Here is a 23,263-nt window from a genome sequence, read left to right on the forward strand (position 1 = left end):
ATAACTAGACTCAAGTCTCAATAGGTGCCAAAAGGTACAAAAGGTGAACTGTGAGGAGTTTCACTAAACCTCAGAAGAACTGCACTAGTTTTCCAATTTACACAGATAGAAATCGGGGGAATGTGTGTGGAGATGAATATTAACTGTGGGATCAAGGTAAAAGGAACGTAAAATTGGGTCAGGCCAAATTTATTGATTTGGGCCCACTAAGCTGAGATTCTGGATTCAAGTTTAGCTTGAAGGGTTTGGAAAGGCTCTGTCAGTTTGTTTTGGTTAGTTGACTGAAACATGGACCCAAGCCTTGGTATACAGTAGAGGCAGGTATCTAAAGACTTAGGGAGATGGGATCATCATGTAAGACCTAGTCACCCAGCCCAGGAGGGTCTAGAGGATACGCCTTTACCCACAACTATGAGAAATAGATTTATGAGAAAAGTCCCAGCATCATTAAAGAGTTCATTCGTCACCCTTCTCTGTAGGTTGGAAATTACAGTGGGAACTGCTACCATTGAACTGGGGTCTCTAAACGTATTGGGTATAATGGAATACTGGGTGGCAGAGCCCAAGCAGTGGCATTAGTTGCCAAAGACCAGGTGGGCATGGTTACTGTAGTGAGCAGCAGAGTCAAAGCAGTAATCAGAATATTTCTGACTCTCGGAGACCCATGGCATTGGCTAGCTGATCATGGTGTCCCTAGAAAAGAAATAGATGTGCAGTCTACTAAATTCTTACTTGATCGATATAAACAGAAGAGTTCTAGCTCCAATGAACAGAAGTCTAATATGAAAGACAAACATGGTTACAGCCCCTCAGTCAAGCCTAGACTTGAGCCAGTTTATAGACTTAGAATACTTTGAATGAAAGGGAGCCTGGATCCACTTTGCTACATTTGCCAAAAGCTTATGCTGTTAGTCTACTTCCCAGCCTTCTCCAAAGGGATCTACAGACATTTAGCAGGGTAATTGCTTTTTGGAGGAAGAGAAATAATCACATCTTTCAGGGATTATTAGACATTGGCTCTAAATTGAGACTAATTCCTGGAGACCCAAAATGTGTGGTCCACCAGTCAGAGCAAGAGCTTATCCATGGAGGTTTAGTTCAGGTCCCTCTCAGAGTGGGGCCAGTGGGTCCTTGAATGCTCAGTGAATCCTTGAACCCATCCTGTGGTTATTGCCCCATCTCTGGAATGCATGATTGGAATACATGCTCAGCAACTGGTAAAGTCCCCACATTGGTTCTTTATCCAGTAGAGAGAGGGCTATTAGAGTAGGAAAAGCCAAGGGAAAGCCACTAGTACTGCCACTACCTATAGAACTAGTACAACAAAAGTAATACAGCATCCTTGGAGGAAATGCAGAGATGAATGCTACCATTAAGGACTTGAAAGATGCAGGTGTAGCGATTCCCATCACATCCCCATTTAACTTACCTAAGCAAAAAACAGATGGATCTTGGAGAATGACAGTGGATTATCATAAACTTACTCAGGTGATGACTTCAATTGCAATCAGATGTGGTTTTGTTGCTTGAGCAAATTAATATATCCCCTGGTACCTAGTACATAGCTATTGAGCCGGCAAAGGCTTTTTTCTCTATACCTGTTAGTAAGGACCACCAGAAGCAGTTTTCCTTCAGCTAGCAAGGCCAGCAATATACCTTTACTGTCCTACCACAGGGGTACAGCAACTCTCCAGGCATATGTCATAATTTAGTCCACAGGGAATTTGATCATCTTTCCCTTCCATAGGACATTACACTGGCCAATTGTATTGACAATATTATGCTAATTAGACCTGGTGAGGAAGAAGTGGCAACTACCCTAGACATATTGGTAAGACATTTACATGTCAGAAGATGAGAAATAAATCCCACAAAAATTGAGAAGTTTCCTACCAGTAAAATTTCTACGGGTCCAGTGGGTGTATGTCTACATATCCCTTCTTAAGCAAAGGATAAATTGTTGCATCTGACCCTTGCTACCATTAAAAAAAAAAAATGGCATAACACCTGGGAGGCCTCTTTGGATTTTAGAGCCAATGCATCCTTCATTTGTGTGTGCTACTCTAACCCATTTCCCAAGTGACCCAAAATCTACTAGTTTTGAGTAGGACCCAGAACAAGGGAAGACTCTGCAACAGATCCAAGCTATTATCCAAGCTCTCCTGCAGGTTGAGCCATATGATCCAGAAGATCCAATGGTGCTTGAAGAGTCAGGAGAAGATAGAGATGCTGTTTGGAACCTTTGGTCGGTGCCTATAGGAGCCTTAGGGCTATGGAGCAAAGTCCTGCCATCTTTTAGGAATAACTACCATCCTTTTGCAAAACTTCTTTTGGCTTGCTACTAGGCTTCAGTAGAGGTTGAACACCTAACCATGGGCCACCAAGTTACCTTGCATTCCACTTGAGGTGCTTTCATGGACTGGGTGTTATCTGACTCACCAAGAAATAAAGTTGGGTGTATAAACCATCACTCTATTACAAAATAGAAATGGTATATATGAGATCAGGATCAAGCAGGTCCTAAAGCCACAAGTAAGTGGCATGAGGAAATAGTCCAAGTGCCCAAGACCCCTACTCCTTCTACGTTCATTTCTTTCTCTAGGCCCGCACCTTGGCCTCATGGGGAATTCTTTATGGCCAGCTAACTGAGGAAGAGAAAACTCAAGCTAGTTTACAGATGGTGCCTGTGTACATGATACACAGGCACCACCTCAAAATGGACAGGTATAGTATTAAAAGCCCCCTTTCTGGAACATCTCAGAAGGACAGTTGTGAGAAATCCTCCCAGTGGGCAGAACTTCAAGCTGTGTACCTGACTCTTCATGTTGCCTGGAAATAGAAATGGTCAGAAGTACAAGTCTATACCAATTCTTGGGCTGTAGCCAATGATTCGTCTGGGTGGTCAGGGACCTAGAAGTAACACAATTAGGAAATTAATGACAAGGATATCTTGACAATTGCAGTGTCAATGGTAGTGGAGGTGAAAGTCTGAACGGAGCGAGTGTAAGACCGAGGGGAGAACTGACACCACGAGTCACAGATAATACCTTCAAGTTTCTGCTGCAAACAGGATCAGAGAGACGTGGGGTGGTGGGTGGCAGTGGGAGTGGGTAAAGCAGAGGGCAAGTAGGAAATGTTACTAATTATTTTAAGATGCAATAAAGACTGACTTATCCCCCCCAAAAAAGGAAGAAAATTAATGACAAGGAGGTTTGGGAAATAGGTATATGAATAGACCTCTCTGAATGGGCAATAATGTGAAGGTAGCTGTGTCCCATGTGAGTACTCACCAAAAGGTAACCTCAGCAGAGGATACTTTAATAATTTAGTAGATAGGATGACCACTCTGCAGATACAGGCATCTCCTTTCCTCATGGCTAAATGGGCTCATGAACAAAGTGGCCATCATGCAGGGATGGAGGTGATGCACGCCCTCAGCAACAGGGACTTCCACTCACTAAGGCTGACAAGACTACAGCCACTGCTGAGTGTCCAGTCTGCCATCAGCAAAGATCAACACTAGTCCTTGATATGGCACCATTCACCAGGATAATCAGCCAGCTACCAGTGGCAGATTAATTACATTGGGCCACTTTCATTATGGAAGGTGCATCTTTTGTTCTTACTGGAACAGACCCTTACTCCTGACAAGGATTTACCTTCTCTGCCTCCAATGCTTCTGACAAAACTACCATTCATGGATTTATAAAATTCTTATCTACCATCATGGTATTCTACACAGCATTGCTTCTTATCAATGAACTCACTTCACAGTAAATTAAGTGCAATAATGGGCCCACACTCATGGAATTCACTGATCTTACCATGTTTTCCATCATCCTAAAGCATCTGACTTGAGAGAATAGTGGAACAGCCTTTTGAATACTCAGTTATGGTGCCAGCTAAGTGAAAATACCATGTGGGGCTGGAGCAAACTTCTCCAGAAGGTTGTATGTGCTCTGAATCAGCATCCCCTAATATGGTGCTGTTTTTCCCATAGTCAGGCTTCATGGATCTAGGAAGCGAAGAATGGAAATGGGAGTGGCTCTGTTAGCCATTACCCTAGTGATCCACTAGATGCTTAGTGGATTCATAGATCTGCTAGTTTGCTTCCTTTCCCTGTGACTTTAGGCTCTGCTTGTCTAGAGATCTTAGTTCCAAAGAGAAGAATGCTTCCACTAGGAGAAACAACAATGATTTCGTTCAATTGGACCACGCAGCCACTTGGGGCTCCTCACATCTCTGAATCAACAAGCAAAGAAGTGGGTTGCCATACTAGTGAGATGATTGATCCTAACTTTTAAGGGAAACTGGGTTGCCATCACACAATGGAGATAAGAAAAAAGTATGTCTGGGATACAGGAGATCCTTTAAGACTCTCTTAGTACTTCCGTGTGCTGTGATTAAAGTCAATGGAAAACTGCCACAACTCGGTTCAAGCAGGACTGCTAATGGCCCAGAAACTTTAGGAATCAAGGTCTGGGTCACTTGACGAGGCAAAGAAGTAAGACAAACTAAAGTGCTGTTGAGGACAAAAGGAATGTAAAATGAATAGGAAAAGATAATTATGCATACCATCTATGATCATGTGATCAGTCTTAGAAACAAAGATTATAATAGTTATGAGTATTTCTTCCTTATTCTGTTATGAAATATAGATATAATATTTGTATAAAATATTTTAATATAGATATTTAAATTTACTTTTAAATGTATATTTTAAATAAATATATTTATAATATAGCATATTATAATTTATAATAAATATGGAATTTATATTTATTATTAATATAAATATAGTATATAATATTTTCTTTCTCTTATTCACTTATCATCTAACATCAGATGTATTAATAATAGTTGGGCTTCCCTGGTGGCGCAGTGGTTGAGAGTCCGCCTGCCGATGCAGGGGAAGCTGGTTCGTGCCCCGATCCGGGAAGATCCCACATGCCGCGGAGCGGCTGGGCCCGTGAGCCATGGCCGCTGAGCCTGCGCATCCGGAGCCTGTGCTCCGTAACGGGAGAGGCCACAACAGTGAGAGGACCGCGTACCGGAAAAAAAAAAAAAAAGTTAACTTTATATCTCAGTATTTAAGATACAAGACAAAGGAAAGAGTGAACACCCATCCAAGGACTTTGAAATCTCTTCTGGGGAAAATGTTGGTGTATTTTTGGTTGTTCTCAGGATAGTTGTAGCGTGTTAGATAGGAGTAGGACATTGTTACAGTCTTTATTTGTATATTAAATATGTCTGAGATGTGTATGGGTGCCAAGTTGGCAGGGGGTGGTCTGTGATGGTCACTTTTTTTTTTTGCGGTACGCGGGCCTCTCACTGTTGTGACCTCTCCCGTTGCGGAGCACAGGCTCCGGACGCGCAGGCTCAGCGGCCATGGCTGACGGGCCCAGCCGCTCCGCGGCGTGTGGGATCTTCCCGGACCAGGGCACGAACCCACGTCCCCTGAATCGGCAGGCGGACTCTCAACCACTGCGCCACCAGGAAAGCCCTGTGATGGTCATTTTGACATGTCAGCTTGGCAAGGCTGCAGTCCCCAGTTGTCCAATAGAGCACTGATCTAGATGTTGGTGGAAAGATATTTTGTGGATATGATTAAAGTCTATAATCAGTGGACTCTAGGTAAGAAAGATTATCCTAGATAATCAGAGTAGGTATAATTTAATCAGTTGAAAGGCCTTAAAAGGAGGACTGCAGCTTCCCTGAGAGAAGAAGAAATTCTTGTAGACAGCAGCTTTAGCTCATGGCTGAGTCTTATAGCCTACTCTTCCTGGTAGCCTCCCTACAGATTCCAGACTTGCCTAGCCAGCCCCCACGATCATGTATGCCAATTCCTTATAATAAATCTCTTGACATGTATTTCCTACTTATTCAGCTTCTCTGATTGAACCTTCACTAATAGAATTGGGGGATCATGGGATTTTAAATGACATAGGGCAGGTATCAGCACTTAACCGTCAACAGCAAAATGGATGTAATTACCAAAAGAGTTTGCAAGGTCTGAGGCAATTGCGGGGTGGGGAGGGGGAGGTGGGGGAGGGGCGCTGACCTGCAGGGATCTGTGGTATTGGCTAACTGATCATGGAGAAAAAGAAAGCTCCCTATGGTATCATGCTGGTTTTATAATCTTTTTAAAAAATCAAGTGCTGGAAAGCAGAAGGCTGCCATCAGCTGCCACAGTGGAAATTTCTAGGCCTTCATCCAATTTTTAGATTGGGCATATCCAGAGCCCATGGATGAAGTGGAGTTTGGGTCACATTGTGGAAAGATCCTACAATGTCATCACAAGTATATACAGCCCGTACTACCCCAATCCTTCCCCAGAGTGACACAAGGCATTTGCCAGGATGATTGTGCCCCAGGGAAAAGGAAATATCTTAACTGTTCAAGGACCATTAGATACAGGATTTCAACTGACTCCAATGCCAGAGAACCCAAAATGCCATCACAATCCTCTGGTTAGAGTAGAGGTTTGGGGGTGGGGTGTGACCAAGATGGCAGAGTAGGAGGACCCTGAGCTCACCTCCTCCCATGGGCACACCAAAATTACAACCATTTACAGAGCAACTATTGATGAGAAAGGCCTGAGGAGTATCAGAAAACAATCTTCTACAACAAAAGATATAAAGAAGGAAGAAAACAAGATGGGTAGAGGGACAGAGATGCAGTATAGTCAAGACCCATACCCCCAGGTGAGAAACCCACAAATGGGAGGATAATTACAGTTGCAGAGGTTCTCCCCAGGGAATAACGGGTCCAAAGTCTGTATCAGGCTCCCCAGCCCAGGGGTCCTGCAACAGGAAGATGAGCCCCCAGGACCTTTGGCTTTGAAGTCCAACAGGGCTCACTTTGGGTAGAGCCAGAAGATTGTAGGAAATAAAGACTCCACTCTTAAAGGGTGCACACAAAATCTCGTATGTTATGAGACCCAGGACAGAAGCAGTAATTTGAAAGAAGCTTGGGTCAAACCCACCTGTCGATCTTGGAGAGCCTCCCAGGGAGGCAGGAAGCAACTGGAGCTCACCTTTGGGACATAGACACTGGCAGAAGCCATTCTGGGGAGTTTCTACTACCACAAGAACACTGGTGCTGGCAAGCACAATTTTGGAATCCTCCCTCTTTTTAGCACCAGGACTTGGCCCAACCTCCCAGCCTGTCATCACCAGTACTGGGACATCTCATACCAACCAGCTAGCTGGGTGGGGACACAGTCCCACCCACCAGCAGGCAGGTTGCCTTAGGAATACCTGAATTCCCAAAGAACCCAGAACCCAGTCCCAGTCCCATCCACCAGTGGGCCAACACCAAATCCAGTACCCCCAGGGCCCTGCAACCACAGACCCCAGAACCCAGCTTCACCCACCAGTGAGCTGGCACTAGGCCCAGAACCCACTTGACCCCTACCCTGCCCACCAGTGGGTCAACACCAGCCCTGGGACCCTCTAGAGCCCCACAACCACCCATCCCAGGACCTAGCTCCATCTACTAGTGGGCCAGCACTAGCCCCAGGACGCCTGGGGCTCTGCAGCCAGTTGACTCATGACCCAGCCCTGTCCACCAGTGGCCAGCAGCCTCAACACAAGGCAGGGCCTGGCAACCAACAAGACCAGGGGCCATCCATGCCTACCAGACTGCCCACAGTAGTCAGCCCACTACAAGAGAAGGGCCCATGCAGCCCACATGGGAGGCAATCCTGGAGCATATAGCTCTAGTGGTCAGAGGGGAGTACACTGCTGGGATGCATAGGACATCTCATATAAAAGGCCACTTCTCCAAGATCAGGAAACATAACCAACTTTCCAAATACATAGAAATAAAAATAGCAAATTAGGCAAAATAAGGTGACAGAGAAATATGTTCCAAATGACAGAACAAGATAAAACCACAGAAGAACTAAATGAAGTGGAGATAAGCAACCTACCCAATAAAGAGTTCAAGGAAATGATCATAAAGATGCTTAAAGAATTCAGGAGAAAAATGAATGGAGTGAGAAATTAGAAGTTTTTAACAGAGATAGAAAATATAAAGAAGAACAACATAGAGCTGAAGAATACAATAACTGAAATGAAAACTATACTAGGAGGAATAAACAATAGATTGGATGATTCAGAGGAATAGATCAGCAAACTGGAAGACAGAGTAGTGTAAATCACTGAAGCTAAACAGAAAAAAGAACTTTAAAAATTAGGACAGTATAAGAGATTTCTGGGACACCATCAAGTGTACTAACATTTATATTACATAAGTCTCAGAAGGAGAAAAGAGAGAAAAAAGGGGGAGAAAACATATTTGAAGTGATAATAGCTGAAAACTTCCCTAACCTGGGAAAGGAAACAGACATCCAGGCCCAGGAAACACAGAGAGTCCCAAACAGGATCAACCCAAAGAGGATCACACCAAGACACATTGTAATTAAAATGACAAAAATTAAAGATAAATAGAGAATATTAAAAGCAGCAAGGGAAAAGCAACAAGTTATGTACCAAGGAACTCCCATAATGCCATCAGCTGACTTTTCAACAGAAACTCTGCAGGCCATAAGGGAGTGGCATGATATATTTAAAGTGATGAAAGGGGAAAACCTACAACCGAGTATATTCTATCCAGTAAGACTTTCATTCAGATTTGAAGGAGAGATCAAAAGTTTTACAGAGAAGTGAAAGCTGAAAGAATTCAGCACCACCAAACCAGCCTTACAAGAAATGTTAAAGAAACTTATCTAAGTGGAAAAGGAAAGGCTACAACTAGAAATAAGAAACTTATGAAAGGAAAAAATCTCATTGGTAAAGGCAAATATACAGTAAAGGTACTAAATTGACCACATATAAAGTTAGTTGGAAGGTTAAAAGACAAAAGAAGTAAAATCATCTATGTCACAATAAGTAGTTAAGGGATCCACAAAACAGAAAGATATATGATGTGAAAAACAGTAAATGTGGGGCGGGGAGAGTAAAAATGAAGGGTTGTTAAAATGCATTCGAACTTAAGAGATGAGCAACTTAAAATAATCATATATATGTAGACTGCTATATATAAATCTCAGGGTAGCCAAAAATCTATAATACATACACGCACAAAAAAAGAGAAAAGAGGGCTTCCCTGGTGGCGCAGTGGTTGAGAGTCTGCCTGCCGATACAGGGAACACAGGTTCGTGCCCCGGTCCGGGAAGATCCCACGTGCCACGGAGTGGCTGGGCCCGTGAGCCATGGCCGCTGAGCCTGCGCGTCCGAAGCCTGTGCTCCACAACGGGAGAGGCCACAACAGTGAGAGGCCCACGTACCGCAAAAAACAAAAACAAAAACAAAAAAAGAGAAAAGAATTCAAACATAACACTAAAGATAGTCACCAAATCACAAGGGAAGAGAACAAAAGAAAAAGAAAGGAACAAAAAAGAACTACAAAAACAATTCCCCCAAATTAACAAAATGGCAATAAGTCCACACCTATCAATAATTACTTTAAATGTAAACGGACTATATGCTCCAATCAAAAGATACAAAAACAAAACATATATATATATATATGTATATATATATAGCCTACAAAATGCAGATCTAAAGACACACACAGTCTGAAAGTGAGGGGATGGAAAAAGGTATTCCACACAAATAGAAGAGAAAGCTGAAGTAGCAATACTTATGTCAAACAAAATAGACTTTAATAAACACAGTTACAAGAGACAAAGAAGAATATTACATAATGATCAAGGGATCAATCCAAGAAGAAATTATAACAATATAAATTTATATGCACCTAACATAGAAGCACCTAAATACATAAAAAATATTAAAAGACACAAAGGGAGAAATGGCAGTGACACAATAATAGTAGAGGACTTTAATACCCCATTTACATCAATGGGCATATCATTTGGACAGAAAACCAATAAGGAAACACTGGTCTTAAATGACACATTAGACAGGTGGCCTTAATAGATATATATAGAACATTCCATCCAAAAGCAGCAGAATACACACTATTTTCAAGTTCAAATGGAACATTCTGAAGGATAGGTCACATATCAAGTATCTTTTCTGACTACAATGCTGTAAGACTAGAAATCTACTACAAAAAAACTGCAAAAAGCACAAATATGTGGAGGCTAAACAATATGCTATTACACAACCACTGGATCACTGACAAAATCAAAGAAGAAATAAAAGATATCTGGAGACAAATTTAAAAAATAAAAATTATCCAAAATCTATGGGATGCAGCAAAAGGAGTTTTAGAGGGAAGTTCATAGCAATACAAGTCTACGTCAGGAAACAAGAAAAATCTCAAATAAACAACCTAACCTTACACCTAAATAAACTAGAAAGAGAAGAACAAGCAAAGCCAAAAGTTAGTAGAAGGAAAGAAATCATAAAGATCAGAGCATAAATAAATGAAATGGAGACTTTAAAAAAATAGGAAAGATCAATAATATTAAAAGCTGGTTCTTTGAAAAGACAAAACAAAATTGATAAACCATTAGCCAGACTCATTGAGAAAAAAGAGAGAGGGCCCAAATCAATAAAATCAGATATAAAAAAGAATTTACAATTGAAATCACAGAAATACAAAGGATCATAAGAGATTACTATGAACAATTATTTGAGAGTAAAATGGAAAACCTAGAGGAAATGGACAAATTCCTAGAAATGTACAATCTCCTAAAACTGAAGCAGGAAGAAATAGAAAATGTGAACATACCAATTATCAGTAATTAAATTGAATCAGGAATAAAAACTCCCAATAAATAAGAGTCCAGGACCAGAGAGAATCACAGGTGAATTCTACCAAACATTTAGACAAGAGTTAACACCTAACCTTCTCAAACTATTCCAAAAAATTGCAGGGGAAGGAGCACTTCCAAACTCATTCTGAGGCCAGCATCACCCTGATACCAAAACCAGAAAAAGTAGCACACACACAAAAAAATTATAGACTAATATCACTGATAAACATAGATTCAAAAAACCCTCAACAAGATATTAGTAATCTGAATTCAATGATACGTTAAAAGGATCATACACCATATTCAAGTGGGATTTATCCCAGGGATGCAAGGAAGCTCAATATCTGCAAATCAATCAATGCAATACACAACGTTAACAAACTGAAGAATAAAAATCCTACGATCATCTCATTAGATATGGATAAAGCTTTTGACAAAATTTAACATCCATTTATGATTTAAAAAAACTCTCAACAGAGCGGGTATAGAGGGAACATACCTCAACATGATAAAGGCCATATATAATATCATACTCTATGGTGAAAAGCTGAAAGCATTTCCTCTAAGATCAGGAACAAGACAAGGATGCCTACTCTTGCCATGTTTAGTCAACAAAGTATTGGAAGTCCTAGCCACAGCAATCAGACAAGAAAAAGAAATGAGGGCTTCCCTGGTGGCACAGTGGTTGAGAGTCTGCCTGCCAATGCAGGGGACACGGGTTCGTGCCCCGGTCTGGGAAGATCCCACATGCCGTGGAGCGGCTAGGCCCATGAGCCATGGCCACTGAGCCTGAGCATCCGGAGCCTGTGCTCCACAACAGGAGAGGCCACAACAGTGAGAGGCCCGCATACTGCAAAAAAAAAAAAGAAAAAGAAATGAAATGAATCCAAATTAGAAAGAAAGAAGTAAGATGGTCACTGTTTGCACATGACATGATACTATATAGAGAAAATCCTAAAGATGCTACCAAAAAACTACCAGACTTCATCAAGGAATTTGGTAAAGTTACAGGATACAAAATTAATATACAGAAATCTGTTGCATTTCTATACACTAACAATGAACTATCAGAAAGAGAATTAAGAAAACAGTCCTATTTACAATTGCATCAAAAAGAATAAAATACTTAAGAATAAATCTAACTAAGGAGGTAAAAGACTTGTACTCAGAAAATTATAAGATACTGATGAAAGAAGTTGAGGACAACACAAACAGATGTAAAGATAGACCATGCTCATGGGTTGGAATAATTAATAATGTTAAAATGACCATACCACGCAAGGTAGTCTACAGTTTCAATGCAATCCCTGTCAAAATACTTATGGCATTTTTCACAGAACTAGAAAAAATAATCTTAAAATATATATGGAAACACAAAATACCCCAAATAGCCAAAACATCTTAAGAAAGAAAAAGATGGAGCTATTACACTCCTTGATTTCAAACTACATTACAAAGCTACAATAACCAACACAGTGTGGTAAGGGCACCCCCCCCCACATACACACAAAGACACATAGATCAATGCAACAGAATAGACAGCCCAGAAATTAGCCCACACTTATATGGGCAATTAATCTACAACAAAGGAGGCAAGAATATACAATGGGGAAAAAACAACCTCTTCAATAAATGGTGTTGGGAAAACTAGATAGCTACATGCAAAAGAATCAAACTGGACTACTTTCTCACACCATGAACAAAAACAAGTTCAAAATGGATTAAAGACTTACATGTAAGATCTGAAACCATAAAACTTCTAGAAGAAAACATAGGCAATATGCTCTTTGACATCAGTCTTATTCATATTTTTTGAATATGCATCCTCAGACAAGAGAAACAAAAGCAAAAATAAACAAAAGGGACTACATCAAACTAAATAGCCTTTGCTCAGCAAAGGAAGCTATCAACAACAAAAATATTCACCTACTGAATAGGAGAAGATATTTGCAAATGCTGTATCTGATAAGACGTTAATATCCAACATATACAAAGAACTCAAACAAGTCAACATCAAAAAACAAACCACTCAACTGAAAAATGAGCAGAGGATTTGAATAGACATTTTTCCAAATAATACATACAGATCACCAGCAAGCACATGAAAAGATGTTCAACATCACTAATCATCAGAGAAGAGCAAATCAAAAACACAATGAGATATCACCTCACACCTCTCAGAAAGGCTAATATCAAAAAGGCAACAAATAACAAGTATTGGCAAGGATGTGGAGAAAAGGGAACTCTCCTGCACTGTTTGTGGGGATATAAATTGGTGCAGCCACTATGGAAAACAGTATGGAGGTTCCTCAAAATATTAAAAATAGAATTACCATATAGTCCAACAATTCCACTCCTGAGTATCCAAAGAAAACAAAAACACTAATTTGAAAAGATATATGTACCCTTATGTTCATTGCAGCATTATTCACAATAACTAAGATATGAAGGCAACTTAAGTGTCCATGGATAGATGAATGGATAATGAAGATGTGGTGTATACACACACACACACACACACTGGAATATAACTCAACCATAAAAAAGAATGAAATCTGGGACTTCCCTGGCAGTCCAGTGGTTAAGACTCCGCACTTCCACTGCAGGGGTACGGGTTCAGTCCCTGGTCAGGGAAATAAGATCCCGCATGCCATGTGGTATGGCAAAAAAAAAAAAAAAAGAAATCTTGCCATTTTCAAAAATATGGATGGGCCTAGAGGATATTATGCTAAGTGAAATAAGTCAGACAGAGAAAGACAAATACTGTATGATTTCACTTACATGTGAAATTTTAAAAACAAAACAAATGAACAAACAGTACAAAACCTAAACAGAGCCATGCATGCAGAGAACAAACAGGTGGTTGCTACAGAGGGTGGGATGGGCAATCAAAAGTACAAACTTCCAGTTATAAGATAAATAAGTTCTAAGGATGTAATGTACTACATGATAAATATAATTAGTATACTGCTGCTTTTTATATATGAAAGTTGCTAAAAGAGTAAATCCTAAGAGTTCTCATCACAAGGGAAAAATATTTTTTCTATTTCTTTAATTTTCTATCTATATGAGATTATGGATGTTCACTAAACTTGTGGCAATCATTTCATGAAGAGTGTAGATCAAATCAATATGCTGTACACCTTAAATTTATACAATGATGTATGTCAATTATATATCAATAAAAGTGGAAGAAAACGATAAAGTAGAGGGTTTGGAGGACAAATGATGAATGGAATTTGAGCTCAGGCCCTTCCACAGTGAGTCCCTTGAGCCTATCAAGCCACTCTGTGTTTACTTTGGCATCTGGCAGAATATTTATATTGTTTCCCTGGATTAAAAGTTATTAGGGTAGGGGGCGGGAGGGAGGAGTGAAGTGGAAACCCCTGAAACCACCTCTGGCTAAGATAGTATATCAGAAACAGTACTGCAACTGGAGTATTGCAGAAGTTCCCACCACCATCAAAGAATTATAAGGTGTGGGGGTAATAGTCCACATCTTATCCCTTTTCAAACCTCAGCCCTGTGAAAACGTGGCTGATTGTGACAGATGATAGCTTATGACTAAACTTAACAAGTTTGTTGTCCCAATTGCAGCTGATATGGCAGACGTGATATCTATCCAGGATTAGATCAACCCAGTTTGGACTATAGCTAATGATTTGGCAAGTGTATTCTTGATCCCCATCAGCAGGAAAGATGAAAAGAATAGTGTGCATTTACATAGTCAGGGCAGCAGTACACAGGCACTGTATTTCCAAAGGGCTATATTAACTCTTCGCTAAGGTGTAGTGCACAAGGACCTTGTTCACCTTGACATTCTGCAGAACTTCTGAAGGTCTACTATCAAGATAGTAGACAACCATATATTTATGATTTATACACAGGGGTTACAATGGACAAACTAACCTTAAAATATCATATAGCATATACACAAGTTTGTGTGAGTTCAATAACACCCACACTGGTCTAACCTCGTAAAATAAGAACTCCACCAATCATGAACTTAGATGTCACAGCAATGTCAAATTGCTGTAGAATTTTCTAAAAGCATACCTCTCAATTTCTGCGTTTATCTCATTGCAGAGCAGTAACAAACAGTTCACAAACTGGCACCCGTCCACAAACCACACTTTCAGTTAGCACTACTATAGATGGCCTAGGGAAAAATGAGCACAACAAATAAGAAATTCCACGAAGATTAAGGATTCTGCCGTATATAGAAAATTTTGGGGATGCTGGTGGTCTGGGGCAGGTTGAGACATTTTCTCTAAGATAAATGACAAGTTCTTGTATCTCATTCCTCCTACCATTTGCATTGGTGTAAGAACATGCCCTTAGGAATACTGTTTTGATCCATTATGAGGTGACTTTGAAGGCTTTCAAAAAGAACAGCCTCTGTAGCATATCCAGGCTATGTGTGCAAGTTGTCATGTCTCTTAAACCATATGAACAAGAGGCAGAGAAATGTATCCATAACGTACAGCGGTATTTAGTGGAATCTTTTGCAAGCACCAATTGGTGAGACCTCTGACATGTTATTAGTAGCCCTAGTAGAGACTGAACCCATATGAAATCAACGAATTGCATAACCAGAGCTGCCCACTATAGTGTGGGTATTATCAGATCCACCAAGTTATAAGGTTGAGTGGGCATAACAGCAATCCATTATGCAATGCGAATGGCACATTTCAGATTGAGGCAGAGCAGATCCAGAAAATACAAGTCAGTTGTACTACGTGAGCCAGACTCCCATGTCTACTATATGTTTACTGATTCCTCTGCCCCAATTCACGTTTATTACCTCATGGGGTAGAAGAGTTCTTAAACGAACCGAGGGAAAAAAAAAAAGACCTCAGGCTGGTTTGTAAAGAGTGCAATATGATAGTACTAGCCAAACTTGCTGCTGCATTAAAGCCCTACTCAAGAGTGACAAAAGGAAATTTTCTCAGTGGTAAATATTCCCAGAGGGCAGACAAGGAACATTATGCTTCATCATTTACTGTGGGTGAAGGAAAAGAAACCTGAGCTGTGTATATACATGATCTCTGGGTAGCAGATGGCTTGGTTGGAAGGAGCCTGGAAGGAAAAGAATTGGAAGATCAGAGACAAGGAGGTCTGGTGAAGAGTTACATAGACCTGTGGGCACATAGGCACAAAATATGCAGATCTTTGTATCTCCTCATGCTCAACAGAGGTCATTCACTATAAAAGCAGCCCTCACCAACCAGGTAGAATTGTCCTGTGAGATCAGCCAACCCATCTCCCCAGCCAACAAGTGCTGATGCAATGATCTCATGAACAGAGTGACAGTGTGGCAAGGATGGAAACCACACGGGGCCCCAAAGCATAGGCTTCCTCTCATCATGACTGATTTACCTACTTTCAGTGATGACTGCCTGACATGCCAGCAGCAGAGACCTACCCTGAACCCTTGATATGGCACAATTTCTGAAGGAGATCAGCCAGCCACTTGGAGACCTTCAATTACATCAGACTCCTTGCTCTCTGGAGGAGACATCCATTTGTCCTTACTGAAATTGATACTCTCAACATAAGTGTGCCTTCCTGCCTACAAAACCTCCACTGGCACTGCCATCCAAGGGTCTATAGTATGCCTAACCTATCAACATGGTCTCCCATATAGCACTGCCTTGGATCAAAGCTCCTATTTTATGTCGAAGGAGGTACACAAATGGACACATGATCATGGGATACACTGGTTAAACCAAGTACCCCATCACCCAGAAACAGCCAGTCCAATCAAGTAGTGACTAGTCTTTAATGCTCAAGATGCCAGCGAAGGGTCGAGATGAAGATACATTATATGTGTTGAAGTAATAACCTACATATGGTGCTGTACTCCAATAGCTAGAATTAATGGAAGTGGGAATCAAGGGGAAGAAATAGGAGTGGTCACTCTCACCATCACTTCCAGTGACTCAAATACAGAATTTGTCCTTCCTAACTTCACATAATTACGCTAGCCAGGTTAGAGGTCCTTGTTCCCAGGGGCAGAATACTTTTGTCAGGGGTCACGGTAAGGTTTCCACTGAACTGAAAGTTGTGAATTTGGCTATTTTGAGTCCCTCATATCAATGAACTAAGAGGCAAAGAGACGTGTTAATTTAATGGCAGGGCAACCTACCCTGATTATCGTTAAGTTAGAGTTGCTGCCACACAATAAGGGCAGGGAAGAGTGTGTCTGGTACCCAAGTTGTTCACAGGTATGTCACTCGGTGCTTTTATGCCCAGAGATAATACTTAGTATGCAATTATAGAAACAATAGCCCAACAAGGGCTAAGATACCTCATGGATGAACGGCTGGGTGTCCTTACCAAGACCGGTCAGAATACTCAGGAAATCCAGAATAGTTGGGAGGAGAGAAAGATGATGAATATCAATTACAACTTTGGGACCAACTAAGCAACAGTAGTTTCCTTTATTAATCGCCTGCTTTAAGTCTTTTCAGAGATTGTGACTAGCCTCTATTTTAAAGGGAACTCTGAAACTTACTGGACTCGTATCTCCGCTCAGATAATGAAGGCATCTTCTTTCATTAAAATGGGGAAGGTTCAGCATAAGCAAGGCATGGAACCAATAAACATCAAGCAGTAGCATGTGGTTCAGGCAGAATACGTGATGGCGTCATAGGGAGTGTGCTAAGACTTGACTAAGGTCACGTGGAGAAGCAGAAGAGGAAGCCTCAAACCTAGGGCTTCTCATCTTAAATATCAAACCTTCCCCTGCATCTTGCTTTTTACTTTATTGAGTAAGAGCCACAGAGTGAGTCTCTGGTGATATCAAGATGTGCTCACTATGGTTGCTACCCTCAAGTACTCATTTAAATTTGTTTTTAAGCATATATTTTCAAGTAAAGAATAACACAAGGCAGCCAGAGCTCAGTGCCAAAGAAATTATACAGTCAGGCAGTACTACAAAGACTCTGGAAGAAAAAATACTTCCCCAAGAAGGGCCAGGTGGGCAGACCCCACCTGTTGATCTTGAATCCAGCTTTACCAATACCCACATATAAGCAGAGGTTGGGGGAGGGCTTTTCTTGCCAATGCAATGACCTTTAATTTGGGGTGACCCTTGTGCTGAATATGAAGCTAGGTAGATATCTGTATGCCTTATGAATGCTCACATTCTCTGCATGTCAGGCTCTTCCCCAGCCCCCCCAGTACTTGCTCAGTGGACCTAGGTACAAAGCGGCCATGGCGGCATGGATGCAGGCTACTCATGGGATTGACAACATGCACTTTGTGTCACCAAGGCTGACTTGCTTCTCACTCTTGCCGAGTGCCCAACTTGCCAAAAGCAGAGGCCAACACTGAGCCTCCCGTGTGACATCATTTCCCATGGAGACCAGAGGCAGTTTAAATAATTGGACCCCTTCCATCATGGAGGGGACAAAGAGTTGTCCTCACCGGGATAGACACATATTCTGGGTTTGGATTTGCTGTCCTTGCTTGTAACACTTCTGCTAGCACCACCATCCATGGGCTTATAAAATGCCTTATTCGCCATCATGGTATTCCTCACAACATTGCTTCTAATCAAGGAATTCATTTCTCAGCAAAAGAAGTGTGGCAATGGGCTCAGGCCCGTGGAATTCATTCTTATTACATAGCTCATCAACCAGAAACAAATGGTCCCAAAGAATCTTGGAATGAGCTACTGGAGCCTTAGCTATGGTTCCAGTTGGGAGACAACCCTCTGGAAAAAATGGGGTCTGTCTTACAGAATGCAGTATGTACTTTGACTCAGTGACCAATATATGGTGCTACATAGAAATCTTCCATAATAGGATGCAGAGATCTTAGAATCAAGGGCAGGAAGTGGGAGTACCTCCTCTCACTGTGACACCTAAAAACTCTCAGCATTTTTGCTTCCTGTCACTACAACTTTGAGCTCTGCTAGTTTGGAGGTCTTGGTTTCCGAGGGAGAAAATCTTCCACCAGGATAAATACCAACGGTTCCACTGAGTTAGAATTTGAGACTTCCCCCTGGCCATTCTGGGGTCCTTGTGCCACTGAAGCAACAGGCAAAAAAGCGAGCATTACTTTACTGTTTGGGACGATTAATACCAAAAGGAAATTTAATTGCAGAAAAGACTTTGTCTGGAGCCTAGGGGATTCTCAGGGACATCCCTCACTACTTTTGTGTCCAAGAGTAAACAGTAATGCAAAATCACAGCAACCACAAATACACAGAATCTCTAAGGACTTGGACTCGTCAGGAATAAAGTTTGGGGTCACTCCCACATTCCACCAGGTAAAGAAACACTGACCAGAGAATATCCTGGATGAGGGTGATGAAAACACAAAAGTGTGAACAGGTAGTGTAAGAAGGAATATATATATTTAATGTAATTTATTTGTATAATTTACTTTGATATATATACTTTATGACCAGGTATACGGACAAGGACTATAGCAGTGCATATTTTCTTCTTCCTGTGTATGTGTGTGTGTGTTATTTTACCTTCTGTCCTCCTTACCTTGCTGTCATATACGTTGTTAGAGGTTAACTTTGCAATAAAGAAGAAAATACTCAGATGGACGGCACGGAGAGAAGCTTCACCCGGGATTCGCTACATGCTTTATCCACGTGGTTTTAAGAGAAAAAAAAGGGGAATCCGGGCGCTACAGTGGCCATTCTCCAGGGGCTGGAGCATGCTACCCAAAAACTGCTCCCTCAGAGGCCGATGGGAGCGGCTGGCGGGCGGCGCTCTTGGGGTCACCGAGCGTGGTGGGAGGCGTGGTCCTGGCGCGGCCCGAGGATTCTGGGTAGTGTAGTCCTGGCGTCCTGCTGGAGTGCCCCCGTACCCCCCGCCCCGGGGGCTCGAATGACCCCTTGTTCTTTGGTGGCGCTGGTGAGTGTGGCTCCAGCGGGACCCTAGCCGCAGCCGTGCCCTTCTCCGCGCGGAAAGCAGGTCCATTCCTGATGCCTTTAAGTAAGAGGAAACCCTACCCTGCCGGATCTTGAGAGTTTCCATTGACCCTCCTGAACCTTTCGGTTCTCGTTCTGACCCCTGTGGCTCCTGCCTGCCCAGAGAGGACTGCCTGGTGGGCCAGGGGAGGACTCCTGGGCTCCTGACAGCCCGGCCTCAGGCACACATGGCATTCAGAGATGTGGCTATGGATTTCACCCAGGAGGAGTGGATGCTGCTCAGCCCTGCTCAGAGATCCCTGTACCGGGAGGTGATGCTGGAGAATTACAGCAACCTGGTCTCACCGGGGATTCCATTTTCTAAACCAAAACTCATCACCCAGCTGGAGCAAGGGAAGGAAACCTGGAGAGAAGAGAGAAAATGCCCACCGGCCACTGGCCCAGCAGAACCAAAGCCAGAACTCCACTTCAGTCCTTTCTGCCCTCCGGATTTCTCCAGTCAGAAATTCCGCATGCAGCATATGCTGTTTAGTCATCCTCCCTGGATCTCCTCGTGCTTGTGTGCAGAAGACCCTGCCCAGCCAGGAGATCCGTGCCCGGGGGACCAGCAGCAAGCCTCTGATGGAAGTTCCCGGAACGATAAAGCAGAAGGTCAGGAGAGAGAAGAAGCCTTTGGAAAGACAAAGAAAAGGACTTCAGGCACGTTCCCCAGGCCGCCACCCCAGAGGCTCTAGGTTTGGCATCCGAGGCGTGGAGGTAGAGGCCAGCCAGCTCAGAGGGAGAACTCCGAGGAAACAGACAGACTGTTGAAGAGGATAGAAGTGTTAGGATTTGGACCAGTCAACTTTGGGGAGTGTGGCCTGGGCTTCAGCAAGATGACAAACCTGCTCAGTTACCAGAGGATACACTCAGGGGAGAAGCCGTATGTGTGCGGGGTGCGTGAGAAGGGCTTTAGCCTAAGGAAAAGCCTTGCCAGACACCAGAAGGCACACTCAGGGGAGAAGCCTGTCGTATGCAGGGAGTGTGGGTGAGGCTTTAACTGGAAGTTGACGCTCATCATACACGAGAGGACACATTCGGGCGAGAAGCGTTACATGTGCAGCGAGTGCAGGCCGGGCTTCAGCCAGAAGTCAAACCTCATCATACACCAGCGGACACACTCCGGGGAGAAGCCCTACGTGTGGAGGAGTGTGGGAAAGGCTTCAGCCAGCTCTCGTCAGACACCAGAGGACACAGCTAGAGGAGAAGGCCATCATGTGCAGTGACTGTGGCCTGGGCTTCAGCGACAGGTCGAACCTCATCTCACACCAGAGGACACACTCCAAGGAGAAGCATTATGTGTGTGGCATGTGTGGGCACAGCTTCAGCCAGAATTCAACCCTCATCTCACACAGGCGGACACACACTGGGGAGAAACATTACGTGTGTGGGCTGTGTGGGTGAGGCTTTAGACTCAAGTCACACCTCACAGACACCAGAACATACACTCAGGGGATAAGCCCATCGTGTGTAAGGATGGTAGGCGAGGTTTCAACCAGCAGTCCAATCTCATCAGACACCGGAGGACACACTCAGGGGAAAAGCCATACGTGTGCAGGGAGTGTGGGCGAGGCTTCAGTCACCAGGCAGGTCTCATCTGGCACAGGCAGAAAGACTCAAGGGAAAAGCCTTACCTGTGCAGGCAGTATGGACTCGGCTTTAGCAGTAAGTCAGCTTTAATCACGCACAAATGGGTACACTCAGAAAAGAAGCCCTGTTTATGCAGAGAGCGTTGCCAAGGCTTTCCCTAAAAGTCACACCTCGTCTTACATCAGATGACACACCAGGGCAAGAAGCCTTATGTGTGCAAGACGTGTGGACAGGGCTTTAGCCAGAAGTCTCACCTCAGCAGACACTGGAGGATGAAGTCCGCCCACCACAAACTGACTTCAGTCTGACCCTGAGGCCTACTTGGGGCAATCTTCTGACCCCTTACACTCTCTTTGAAAGTGAAGAGGTGGCAAGGACTGAATAATCAAACATCTTATACATTCATGAAATGCATTCTGTAAGTGGTCAAAGGACATTTGAGTTCATTTACTTCTTCCATGCTAAGTCTTCATGTTTTGTGGCCTTTTGTTCTAATAAACTGCATCTTTACAAAAAGAAAAAAGAAAATACTCAGATGATGAAGCTCTCTTTTGAAGAGAGTAGTCAACACAACCTGGTAATGGACAGGTGACTGTCCCCCAGAGATGGATACAATGACTATTGAAAGTTTGCATCTCCTCATCTTGAGAAGAGGTTGGGAATGTCTTTGTACAAAAGATGGTTGCATCTTGTTAGGTGAAAGAACAATTCATTTTATGGTTGTGGGAAGTTCAAATCTGTGTAGAAAGGAGTGTATAGATGCTGAGGACCCAAAGGAATACCCTGGAACAGCCCAATTGTCTTTCTAATTTGAACCCTTCCTTCCAAACTCCACTTTGTGATACTGGGATTCTGCTGTGCACTGGCTCCCTGCCCAACTCTGTCCATTGGAGCCACTGGAGGAAGACTGCAGGGCTGCAGGAGGAACAGAGAAACTTGGCCCTTCCTGTTGGTGCCCTGTTTGCTTCATGTTCTGGTCAGACTTGTCTATCTGGTCATGGCAATTTGTTTCAAAGCAGCAGTTGAATAGTTTGAAGTTTCTCCAATACAGGTTCCCCCCCCCCTCACCCTTAGAAGGATTGAGTCCCAACCCCATGAGCCCTTCCTTCAAACTCAGCAATACCAGTCCCAGCCAAGCAGTTTCTTTTCCTTAGAAGTCTGACTTTCAGCTCTGTGGGTCCTCTCTTTCAAGATTCTAGGTTTTAATAACTCCAACCTCTTCTCTTTGTTGTCCCAGTTCTAGGGGTGGTGGCTGCTTCCTGCGGTTGCTACTTCCATGCCACTCTAGTGTTCTCTTTTCAGTTAGTGAGCAATTCTTCTGAGCTACTTACTGTTCTTTACATTAATTCTCTATGTTTACAATTTTCAAAATACCTGGTATGGCTTTTGTCTCCTGATTAGACCCTGATTAATACACCTTTCAAGGGGGATCGCTACAATGACGTGGCAGACAAAGATGGAAGCCCCTCCTTCGAATCTGGCCTCCACCACGCTGTGCTCCAGCAATATGAGAACTGCCTGTAGCTCTCCATCCATAAGGCAGTTTCTGCTTCTGGGTTATCTACCTATTTTGGAATCATGACAAGACCATCTCTTTGGACCAAAGACTAAAATTAAGATGTGTACATAACACAAAGTGATAAGTGCCCTAAGAGATAAAGCAGTGTGTGACTATAAAAGACTGAGATATTCCAATTAGCAATAGGTGGGGAGGGAACCAGGAAAAGCTTGACGAAAAATATGGCATTGGATCTGGATTTGGAAACTTAGGTAGAATTTGTACAGGTAGGGAAGAGCGAAGGAAGGGCATGATGGGCGGGAAGCATGGCATAAGGAAAGGCCCAGAAATGGAAAATCGTGGGTTGTGGGTGGAGAAGAGTAAATCAGATTATTTGCATGGAGCATTAGGTGAGTCTTCAGTGGGATATTCACCCCTCCATCTCCACCCCCCACAATCATTCCCCCAGCTCACCCCTGCTGGAGCTCAGCTACCCCTCTAGCTCATC

At 42.8% G+C, this 23,263-nt stretch overlaps 1 pseudogene; it reads left to right on the forward strand.

Annotated features, from left to right (window-relative positions):
• The first annotated feature begins 19,855 nt into the window (after positions 1-19,855).
• LOC111166926 (uncharacterized) lies at positions 19,856-21,614 on the forward strand (annotated as a pseudogene).
• Positions 21,615-23,263: the final 1,649 nt, after the last annotated feature.

Source organism: Delphinapterus leucas, chromosome 7 (assembly GCF_059928025.1).
Source record: "Delphinapterus leucas isolate spDelLeu-1000000601 "Yukka" chromosome 7, BTC_Dleu_Yukka2, whole genome shotgun sequence".
NCBI lineage: Eukaryota > Metazoa > Chordata > Mammalia > Artiodactyla > Monodontidae > Delphinapterus > Delphinapterus leucas.